The following is a 12,677-nucleotide window of genomic DNA, read 5'->3' as shown; positions in this document are numbered from 1 at the left end:
TGTCTTTATTGACATAGCTTTTTGTTGACAATGATAACAAATCTATATTATTTTTTTAAATTTTAGATCAATCACTGACAGCTGAAAAAAAATCCATTTGATAGTGAACAGAATATAATTTCAACCATTTTACAAATGTGCCCATTCGTGTAAGCTAATTCAGTATTAAAAGTATTTTGGATTTTTAACATCCAATAAAATGTTCCATAACCCGAATACATCGAATACGGTGGTAACAGTTTTATTGGTTTTCCATTGCATAATTTTTGTAGCAAGTACTGTTTCAACACGTAAGTTTAAATTGTCATAAAATATTCTTTTGTGAAAAGAACTGTAAATACACTGTACCCATATTGATAATGTACCTAATATTGAAGTATTGTTTGATGTCAGAAGGAATTTGCATGCTGTCCTATTAAAATTAAAACCACATCTCTTTCGGATCAATGTCATTTATATATATATATTTTTTAAATCATTGATTATGGGCCGGTTACGTTTTACATTGACCGTAAACAGAAGTCAGGCCTCATTTTTAAAGATATCCGATTATCCCACCAGCGTGTAAATCGCACCAAACGATGCATTTCTGCCCTTAACGGTCTCACACCATAATGGTGCGCATATTATGCGCCAATTTGTCCTTATTAAGGTGAAGTCTTTACTCAGCCTTTCTACCAGAGGCACCTAGCCGATAAATACGAAGCTAGCAATTTGAGACATTTTTTGATAATTTACAATATAAACTGTATTAATTAATAAATATTTATCTGAAAACACTAAAAGGAAAAATATTTTTTATTTTAAGTCAAAGTAAACCTACATTTTAAGAAAAATATTATAAAATGTGAATTTGGTGCAGGGTCCCACGTTATTATTACATATTATTTTATAGTCAAATTTATTATTAAATTTAGTTTATTAAGTTTTCTAATTTTTGTAATAGAGATTCTTGACTAATTCATAGTTATAATATTTTTTATATTCATTTTAAAAACATCGATTTTTATAGAAATATAAACATGTATAACTTGAAATACTTTGAAATGATGATTTCCTGCTATACTGATCATTAATGTTACAAATTAAGCGCAGTATCATAATTCGTTTTGACAGTTAACCATTTTGTAAGTTATATCCTTAAAGTTCCTTATAACCTTGTTTTAGAGCGCGTCCAGAAGAAATTTCTTTCGTGACATAATTATTTTTGTTTTCATTATTCGTCAAACGATTATTTTCCGACTGCCATTCTACAGGGTATGCTCGCTTTTCACTCTCCTGACTCTCGTAGGTCACATATTCTCTTAAGACATTTTGTCTGCTATCACGAGGGATGGTTTCCAACCCTGGTGTTCTAAAGAATTTGAATTTAGATGCGCCTGCCAATTACCTACGAGGTCGCAGCCATGATATATTATGGGTTTCCTCGTGTCGAACATATCAGACACCATTGGCTACGATTGCAAGACTAGTCAATGCGGTCCCCAAAGATACATTTTCAGTGATACTAACTGTGCTGTATATTTTATTTCTGAATTTTTATTTTATTGTGTAACATTGTTTATTTTTTTTTTTCTTTACTCTTGTGAGGCTCATTCTGCACCCTACTTTGTTATGTCCACAATGTTTTATTTTTTTCTCCCCTTACTAAGAACTAAACTATTAACAATTAAAGAAAGTGGAGGTAACCTATTTTGTAACTAAGAACAAATATCATCACAAATGACAGTGACTGCAGGTATAAATGATAATTAATTTGCACCAAACTTCGTAAGTTCGCTTCGTCGTTTGTGATATTAATGTACCGACTTAATGATTATATAGCAACGTCACCGTGCGATGGCGATCCTAACTCCAGCAGAACAAATTGTGGAGACCCTTGTCCCAAAACATGTGACAATATGGATGAAAAACCAACGAAACCTTGTCCAGAAACCTGCATTATAAATGGATGCAAATGCAATAAAGGCTATGTCCTCAACATGAACGGAAAATGCATATTGCCAAAACATTGTCGTAAGCTATTAATTCTCGCACTAAAACAAGATTCTGTAAACGCTATACATACCTATAACATTTTTATTTATCAAACTATAAATGATACAAGTTATTTCAGATATAAACTTTACGTATGCAGTTCGCCGTAGCACAGTTCAAGGTGTTGTGTCAGATTACGGTAGCGAGGGGTGGAGATAGTGCACACTAAACTTCGTCAATCGTACTTATCTGTTTTCGTTGAACTAAGAATACAATTTGCAGGTGGTTGTGGTTAGTTTTTAAAATTTAATTAAACCCTGCTGAAATCAAACCTTAATAGTTTAGGTATGCTATTTGTAGGCGATCCGAAGAAAATAATGCAGACTTTTTCAGTCATATTATTTTATTTGTTTTCGTTGAATTAATAAATATTACATAATATTACTGATGGTGTCGGTTAGTTTTTTTTAATTCATTTATCACTGCCTAAACCAAACCATAAGCGATAAAAAATGTTCTTCTATCTATAAAATATCTAAAATTATGTACGGTTTAATGTCATAATTTTTGATAATTTATAAAAAAACGAATATTTTTTAACTATTATCCACTATGGCAGGGATGGCGAACCTATAGTACGCGTATAATACCACCAGTGGCACGCGAGATGATTTTGCATGGCATGCGAATGTTTTATGTTGAAGAGAAAAAAGATAAGAAAATATGTTTTTCTACAAGAAAGTTTTACAAATATTTAAAAACATATATATTATAAAACATTAAAAATGCGTATTTTCTTCGGTTTTGAACAATATTTTAACCAATAATATTTATCAATCGACGTGCAAACCGAAACAACGAAATTCATGTATAAATGCAAGGTATAAAAGAACATGTAGATACTCTTCAAGAATAACCATTATCATTAACTTAAATTATATATATCGGCCCTTACGTTTTCTGCGTAAAACAAAATAATATTATAGCCATGACCTTATCAGGCGGCGGGGGAAGTCACGTCGCGGAGAGGATGCTTCATCTGATCCGAGCAATTTTGACGTCAATTTGTGCGTAAAGAACCAAACTAAGCAGGTATTATAGTATTACTCAATAATTCAATTACTTATAGCTAGGGAATCCAATCCCGAGCCAAAATTCTGATCCCGGGATTGGCATTTTTTTCCATTGTTAATATATTTTTTTTATATTTACACATAACATTGATAAAATCGGTCAAAAATAAATCAAGTATAATTTATACTATTTAAGACATTTATTGTTAATATTGTATATCTAAGTTCAATCTTGGAAATACATAAGTTTAATGGAGTAAATAATATTAAATATATATAAATAATAATGTGAATTTAATATGAGATTGCTGTTTCTGATAGTAAAGACTTAATGAATGGATTAGCGAGATTTAAAATAGTAAATCAAATAATCATGGCGTACTTATGGCCTTTCCGCTTCATAAATTTAATTAGTCAGCCAAATATGAAACTGCCGTAAGTGGGAAGCATTGTTTTTTTCCAATCTTTTGCATTTTAAATAATTTATGTGAAAAAATAAAATGAATCGGCAACTTACACATGGGTATAAATCAAATTTCATTCAAATTCAGTTTATTTCTAATGTAGTTATTTTTTATTAAAAGTATTTTTTGTATTATATTTTTGCTTTTATTTTATGTTCCATAAAAATTGATAAAAAAAATCAATCCCAAAATCCCGAGATTATGTTTATCAATCCCGGGATTCAGTCAAAAAATAATATTTGGGAAAATTTGGCACGCGTACGTAAAAAGGTTCGCCAACACTGCACTATGGCATGGATTAGGCAGGTTTTAATTGAATTTTAGAAACTACTAACAAACACTGCACATTGTAGTTCTAGTTCAATGAAAACAAATACGTTTGACTGACAAAGTTTGGTGTGCACAATTTATGTCGGATCTTAACAGTGTACCTCCACCATTCGCCACTGTGTCGGAAAAAGATGGCCGTCTGGCAACGATATTTTGCAGACAGTTATGTTCTAATTTTAAGAACAGTCATTATTTTATATTGATTGGTATTAAGTTTAATATCTAGTATAACGCTGTCATTATTGTCAAATATTTGATAGGTAGGTACTACTTGATACTTTCAAACACCTGCTTACTAACCGAGGTTTGAATTCAAAATGCTATACAAATATGAGCGTTATTATTGTATTTTTTTCTAATTTATGTACCTACATATTTCTTCCGTCTTTTCCCTGTATGTATTCCAGTGCTTTTATATTTTATTATTTTATATTACGTAATTTTTAAATATTTTATTTAGATATTTAGACATGATTGTGATCTCAATGCTATATGGCGATCTGTTTCCGATACAAATGCTCACGGTGAACTGTGATACGTCTAAATGAATAAGTACAAAATTCCGGACATGCTTTCAAATAGTTGAGGTAGGTATGCGTTTATACATTGTGAAGATATTGAAATACTTAGTTGGCTTTAATGTGTTGTCACCTCTAATAATCTGTATGCAATCATATCTCGTTTACACGTGCATAGAGTTACTGCTGAAATAACGTATTGTTTTTTTTAAGTTACATTAAGTTACAAGATTGCATACATGGATCAAAAAAGTTCAGAAAGTTCTTTCACGTGTTCCATATTAGGGAATGGGACAACTGGGCGCCAGGACAATTGGGTGCCGCACTGTTGACTGAAATAAATAGACGTTTGTTACGATTTTATACAGAAAGTAGACGAGGGAATTAAACAGTTTCTATTTACTACTTAGTAGTTTTAATAAATTCATTTTGCTTTAATGTTTTTTATTGCAGATTGAGAATTATCATGCCTGACGTTTTAAGAATTCTCTTCTAGTTGGAACTTAAACATATATATAATTAATTCATTATTTACGTGTGTATATTTCAATTCTCACCATGTATTAAATAATAATATAATAATTTAAATATAAATACCAATAATATTAAATATGTATTTTAAAAGTACCTATAATTCACGAGCGTCTATTTATTTTCGAATTTAATTCGATTCCGTAGCGCCCAGGTGTCCCGGCGTCGAATCGTCCTAGACCCTAATATTATTTTTCAATTTAAATGGTTATTTTTTGGTTTAGCAAAAAAATGCAAAGGCACCAATATGGAATATAAGTGCTACGGAACTGGTTGTCCAAAGACGTGCAAAAATAAAGACGATAAAAGAAAATGTACCAAGCCATCCGTAGCAGGATGCTTTTGTAAAGATGGATATGTGCTTGATAATAATCAAGAATGCATTCTTCCTAAAAACTGCCGTAAGTATTATACTACTATTAAGTAGATATACCTATATAGGTATATAATAATGACCTTGCATAATGACCAACTTTAATGGGTACAAAAGATTTTTATTAAATATAATCTAAGCCGGCTCGCACATCACAACTCGCCTCGTGTGCCTAACCGCCATAAATCAAAGCTTCCGAGAACGAGCAGGCGGTGTTCCTTGATAAAACCTCGCACATCTGTCTAGCGATATCGACATTCGCCGCGTCATGGCTGCTCCGAACGCGGCGACAGTCTGGAGAGAAATGGCCGTTTGTGCAGCTGTGCGCTTGCGCGGAGTCGACTTTTTTTTAGATCCAACATGCAGGCTGTAACAAATGCGACATGTTGCATCTGCGGATCGTCTCGCGTCGCAGTTGCATTGGCCAATCTGCGAAGCTCTATTTGATAACGTTTGTTTCTTGGTTTACGATGACGTCACATCGACGAATTCGTCGTAAGACGCATGCGGCGAGTTCTGATGTGCGAGCCCTTTAAGAAAACTTTTCGATATTCGAAAAAGCATTAGTTTTTTATCAATAGTATCGTATATCAGCAGGACTATTAATTGGTAATGCATTTTTTTTTAAAGCAATGGCTATAATAATATCAAATGACTTTGAACATCGATATAATTATATTTTAAAATAATTAATATTTTTTGGTTTCTTTTTTTTATTTACTAATTATATCTACTTGTGCTTTTTCTTCTAAATATCATGTTGTGAATGTCTTGAATTAACAATTTGTCATGTGCTCAATTTTTTTTTTCACCCTTTATTTTAGTGTTACAGCATTTTTTTGGAGTGTACCAACGCATTCATTGAGTAGGTATATTATATATTATATAATTAAATCGAGTTTACAAATAAACAATAAAAACTAATTGTTATATCTCGTGAAAAAAATCCCATAGAAAATTATGTGGACTCAACCATTAAATTTTGTGAAATCCTGCTTCACAGAATTATTACTAAATTTTAAGAATATTCCTCCTAATAATTCTGTTATAATAATAATATGTCAGTAACAACACTAATAATAAAAAATAACATTGCAAAAAACACATAACATGCTGGAATAACGTCTCCAACAAGAATTAAAATATTTATTTTACTTTACCATCTATGTAAAAACATCTAAAGCTGTAATTCCCAACGTAGGGCGTACGCCCCACTGGAAGGCAATTTGAATCTTTTGAATGGCAAAAAGATCATCTTGAAAATCATTTGACGACGAAGCATAGCACAAGGATTGCACTAATTTTCTTCCGATTTGTACATGTAACGTAATATACATATTTAGTTACGAAAGTTAAATTAAAAATAGTATTGGCTATGTACATTTTTTATTTAAAGCAAATCATTTTTTTTCAGAATTAGTTAGGTAGGCAACTATAAAATTTTGATAGGGGGGCATGTAGATTTTTGAAACGTTGAAGTGGGGCTTGGCAGAAATAAGGTTGGGAAACACTGATGTAAAGCTTTATTAAACTTTTATAACAAAACGGTTTTGTACACTAGCTAGAGTTACACACATAAATAACTTATAAGAAAGAAACATAGATGGACGTTACAAGAAATAGGTACTATGAAGACGTATAAATTAATAAATTACTTGGGCATACATTACAAAGTACGTCAGCCATACTAAATAATTTACATTGATATTATGTTCTACTTCATATCGCTGAAAGATAGAAAGGAGTATGTTAATAGTAAATCGTTGAATATCAATGTACCTTACAAACCTTAGCAGATTCAAATATTATCAAAAGCTCTTTATTATGATGTCTCTAAAGTGATGAATGGGCGGCAATTCTTCAGGCCCTTGATGCATACGTATATAAGTAGGATCGTCCTGGAAAATAAATCTCGACAAATACGGAAAATAATGACCGACATGCGCGCACACAGAAAAATCGTCTGGGGTGGGGTTAATTTTTGAAAAAATATCTATAATATTTATTATTGATTTTTAAGGGCCGGGATAACAAAATCTCACAAGTGCTAACAAATCTAACATTTATCCCGGTCACTTTTCTGTGATTTCTATGTTCTTTCCCTTACTCAGACACTACACTTTGTGAGTTATTGCGAGCTGTCAATAGCTGTTAGCGAATACGACTTAATGGCCATAATTATTATTATTATGATCGTATGTGTTAGTTTGTGTCATCCGCCCTGTCTTGTTTTTTAAACATGCTACATCGGAATATTATGGCAAGCTTTAGACGCCCCAGATATTCGGACCGATTTATTGGTGGCTTTTTTATAGAGATAGCTTTTATAGAGATTTATAGGTCTTTCAGTTGTCATAGGTTTGCGAGTCGTATAATATCGAGTGGAGTGTGACGAACCCGACAAGGCTGTTTGATAGCGAAATCATTTGGTTCACGATACTCAGGTCCTGATAAGACTAAGAAAAAGCAATAGTCTATTTACCAAAACAATTTGTATTTTTTCCGTTTCTGAAGGAGGGGGTCCGGACTGGTAACCATACTTCCTTGTGTGCGTGCCTGATCTTAACTATTATTATACTATCTACTATAGGTAATGTAATATTATAAGGTAAATAGGTATTATGCAAAATAACAAGATTCGAATAAAAAAAATGTAAACATTGTAACGTAAAACCAGGGCTCAAAATGGACCGGGACGAGCCGGAAATAATTTGGCCATTTGAAAATTGAACACGTATTTTTATAAAAATTAATACATAAAATTAGATAACTAGGTATCTTAATATTTTCGGAATATTATTGAGCGCCCCGGTTCGTAAAATTTTCCATTTCGAGCGCTGCGTAAAACCTAATATAATCATATCCAATCGTTATAACTCCACGCTATTAATTGTAACTTACATACAACAAAGTGGGTATAATCAGTGATATGGGAAACTACATATAATATTTTAATATGCCTATTTAATGAATCGTTTCTACAGCTACGGAAAATTTATCTGGAAGTTCAAGTCAAGAGATAGACAATGGAGAATGCTCGGGAGAAAATGAGATTTACCTAACTTGCGGAAAATGTGACCCATCATGCGAGGAACCACATCCAATGTGCACAGACCAATGCCGCATCGGATGCTTCTGTAAACCAGGATTTGTAAGAAAATATGGATTCTGTGTACGGCCAAGTGAATGCAGTGAGTACATATGCGAATTAATTATTAATTATTTATATTTTATACCGAGCCCTGCCTCAAGCTACTCAGCCGACCCCGTGGAAAAATCTAAAAAAGCTGCTTCCTTTAACAAAATTATAAAAAAGCACATACCAAGGACTGAACAAAAACAAACCATAAGAAGTGTGAGTGAGAAAGCATTCGGCACGCTTATATCTCCGCAATAAACATCAGAGTTAGCTAGAATTTCTACGGCTGAATTAAATATGTTTTGTACACGTCACCGGTAAATATTGATTTGAATGATTACACTCATTTAAAAACTGCGAGCACGTATTAATGTAGTAGAAAATATGGTTAACATAATATTACATTTGGTAGCCGTACTGAGAACCAACATGATGGTATAACGTTTCATAATTAAGTTAATAATAATAACATTGAGGTTATACAGTGCGTTATACGCAAGAAACACGGCTTTATTTTACCAAAAAAATACACACTCTCTTTATATTATTTATCTGAGGCACATACATATTTTAAATTACAATGGAAGAACTTTTTACTAAGAAAAATAAATACTTAATTTTGGTATGTAAAAATACATCAAGTACAAACTGAGATAAATGTATTCGCATAACCATGGTCACAGTACCAAACATAAAATCACACTGCAAAGACAACAGTAACAATAGGAATAGAGCCATAATCCATGCTTTTAGCAGCCTGCTGAGTAGCAGAAATTTCCTATTTAGACAAATGCAGACATTCCAGTCTTTACAACATTCTCAGCGAGTTCTCTGCACTCACGTAAAGGAGAAGAATTCGATTCCTATATTAAACTACAATCATTAGTAGCGTGATAATTGAATCTAAAGGCGAGGGAAATAGTTCAGCAATAATTAATCCATGATAATACGAAAAAACATTTTTTTCAAACATTCTCTAAACTCAAAAGCAGTGGTCCCCAAACTCAATAAAGATGTGAGCTACTTTCAGAAATTGAAATTGTCTGGTGAGCTATTTATACATATTACTTCTTTATTATTTTTTATCATCGTCCTTTATCGTACCTACCATACATAATATTATTATATTACTTAAAATATATTAGGACATCGGACTTCCAATAAAACATATAATGCGTACTTTAATTGTTTATGTATAAACAAAATGATAATTGAAAATATGTGTGAGTAAAAGTAAAAATAATTAGTGAAAAAAATGGCATTCACTTTTCTCCACAGCTACTATCGTAATACATCGCTGACTGCTTCTCTATTTTACTTCGTCTGTATTCACAAATCGTTACGCCAAGAAATTCATATTACAACGGCAATTTATTAAGCATTTCATTGAAACTTAGTTCAAGAAATACTTAATTTCGGAGTCCAATAATAAAATTTGAGAGGCAAATTTATTAATATGATAAAATATCCTACGTGAGCTACCGAAAATGCAGTCTCGAACTTCAGGTAGCTCGCGAACGACCGCTTGGCGATCACTGCTCTAAAGCATCTCACTTGTGGGAGTTGCGAAAGAACCTGCGAAGCGTTAAGCCCTTTATACACTGAAAAATGCCGCGTAGGCTGCTTTTTTACTGCGGGATTCGTTAAACACAACGGATATATTTAATAATAATATATGTAATAATGCATTTATTTTCTCTATTATCCTTTTTGCGACCCCTATGTCGGTCACCATATTAAGGCGATCTTTACTGTATTGTATTCCCATGTCACTTCCACCAGCTATCATTTATTCTTCCGTGGATAGATAATACTTTCCCATTCATTATAGGTAGTCAAGATTAGCCACCTTATCAGTTCATCTGATTTTCAGTATACGTCTATACAGCTACATTTAGATCGCCTCAACTATCCGTGATATTATATTGTCTTCTTTCAGTGTCTAAAATTAAATCTACGATAATTAAATTCGACAGCTGGTTAAAGTTAATTTAATATTTAATGAATATTCTAAATTAATTATGTACTTGACCTAATACAATATTTAGTATACAATCATTTATATTATGTCATGACGATAATATTCTAATTATATGATGAGTTGTACGTAAAATAGAAGATTTTTAGTTCCTTAAACTACCGTAGCGGCCATGATATAAAAATCATGTCGTAGATGTAACTAAATATGATAACTAAAACTACCTGCATTCAATTTTCTTATATTGATTATTTTGAAGCGGAATTTTAACAATCTTTGATTTTTACTTCTTCTTCTTCCACCTTGTCACGTCCCAACATTGGGACATTGGGCAAGCACAAGTTGGCGCCACTTCCCTCGGTCCATCGCCAACTCTTGCGCCTCCCGCCATGTCAAACCTGCATTACGTAGGTCGCTCTTGTAGCACCGCTGCAGGGTGAGGGTGGGCCAACCACGGCGACGGAACCCTTGAGGCTGTGTACGAAGTACCGCACTCTTTGGCGGCATCCGAAATACGTGTCCCAGCCACGTAAAACGTCTCTTCATGATAACTTCAATCACCGAAGGCTGTTGTGTCTACTCACGAACTCGGGTGTTTGTAACGCGGTCGTACCAATGTACTCCTAAGATTCGGCGGAGACATCGATTCTCAAAGCTCAAAAGCTGATACTCTTGAAGCTTAGTAAGATGCCATGCTTCACAGCCATACAGGACGCACGCGTTAAACAAACGACATTTGGTCCTCACAGAATACAGCCTTGACCTCTATGCGACTCCAAGTTGGTTGAACGCAGAGCCCGCCACACCCATGCGAATTCCAAGCTCACTGGAAATACAGCCATCATCGGCAACCGGGCACCCAAGTATTTGAACCTGGACACCAGCTCGACGGGAAGACCGGAAACCCACGGAGGAGTGTCGGCGTCGATGCATGCAGCACTGCACATGGATTTGGTCTTAGCCGCATTCAGATGAAGACACACACGTTTCGAGTTCGCGGCGAGCCTATTCACGGTTACCTCCAACCTTTCGATCGTCGAGTCAAACACGACTGCGTCATCTGCATACTCCAAGTCGCACAGTCTTTCTTCGCATAGATCGGTTGTTTCATCATGATGTAGGCGTATCCCACTGTATGCATTATGGAATCCATCATGATGATAAAAAGAAAGGGCGGAAGTACACATCCTTGCTTGACTCCTGACGTGATTTCAAAGAGGTCTGAGGATGTTCCGGCTGCTGATTTTTACTATATTTAATATAATTTATTTTATTTCAAATAGAAAAGTTAATTAAATTTTAACAGAGATTAATAAATTATTTGTATTTACAGTTAATCTTTAGAATAACTGTTTCTATTACAATAATATTAATGCTTCTATTCTAACATACCCAATTAAAGATTAACATATTTTAATTTGTCTTTATATTGTTTAAGATAAGAAGTGTGGTTTCAACGAAGTACTTGATAAATGTCCACCGGAATGCCCTCCACAAGAGCCTACATGCAAGATTTTATTGTCAGGATTTGAAATCATTTGTCCACCATCAGAAAATACATCGTGCACACCTGCCTGCAGGTGTAAACCAGGATATATAAGAAATGACGATAACATATGCGTTCCTATAAATCAATGTGAGTTTTCCCTTTTTAAAATTGAGTCTGATAAGAATAAAATTATACTAGAGTCTCTATCACGTACGTCACGACCTTGCCATTTGGAATAGATGTTTTTGAATGAAAACGTGAAGACGTGGAAGATAGTCTACCAACTATACCTACTGGCATAATACCCCGTTTACAGGTACATAAATTTACTGATGACAGTGTGTATTATCGCGACCATAACAAGAAAATGCACGTGGAAATATGTATCATCCTGCAAGTCGCAAGATCGCAAGTACGAATCAAAAAAGTTCGGAAGCTTCTGAATTTTCACGTGACAGTTGGGAATTGTTCGAAATCTTTGCCTGCGCTGTAGAACGATAGTGGTGAACCTTCCGGAAAAAAGAACTGTACCGCGTAGAGACTCATCTCGGGGTTAACCGATTTTGACGACTGCTACCATAAAATGATAACATCGCGTCTCGCTTACTCTTGAAGAATGAGATTGGCGAGACAGTCACCACTTTTACGTGTAAACAGTTATTATCGTGATATTTTAAATTACACACTATTGGTGCAAGTAAATCCATAAACATGTACAGGCGCTATGAGATTTAATGCTTAAATACATACATATTTTTGTGCCCAAAGAAAATGATACTAATATAAATAAAAGTACGTCCTCACA

General features: G+C 33.7%; 1 long non-coding RNA gene across 1 annotated transcript; it reads left to right on the top strand.

Moving 5' to 3' along the window:
* Nucleotides 1–148: 148 nt before the first annotated feature.
* Nucleotides 149–5,237, top strand: LOC147067900 (uncharacterized). Its single transcript, XR_015071385.1, has 3 exons — nt 149–290; nt 1,825–2,016; nt 5,118–5,237. It is a non-coding gene; the product is annotated as an uncharacterized LOC147067900 (long non-coding RNA).
* Nucleotides 5,238–12,677: the final 7,440 nt, after the last annotated feature.

The sequence above is a fragment of the Rhyacophila brunnea genome, unplaced genomic scaffold (assembly GCF_057557595.1).
Source record: "Rhyacophila brunnea isolate RB1 unplaced genomic scaffold, BYU_Rbru_1.0 scaffold_3, whole genome shotgun sequence".
NCBI lineage: Eukaryota > Metazoa > Arthropoda > Insecta > Trichoptera > Rhyacophilidae > Rhyacophila > Rhyacophila brunnea.
Note: the sequence above shows the minus strand (reverse complement) of the source record. Positions and strands in the feature narration are given on the sequence as shown.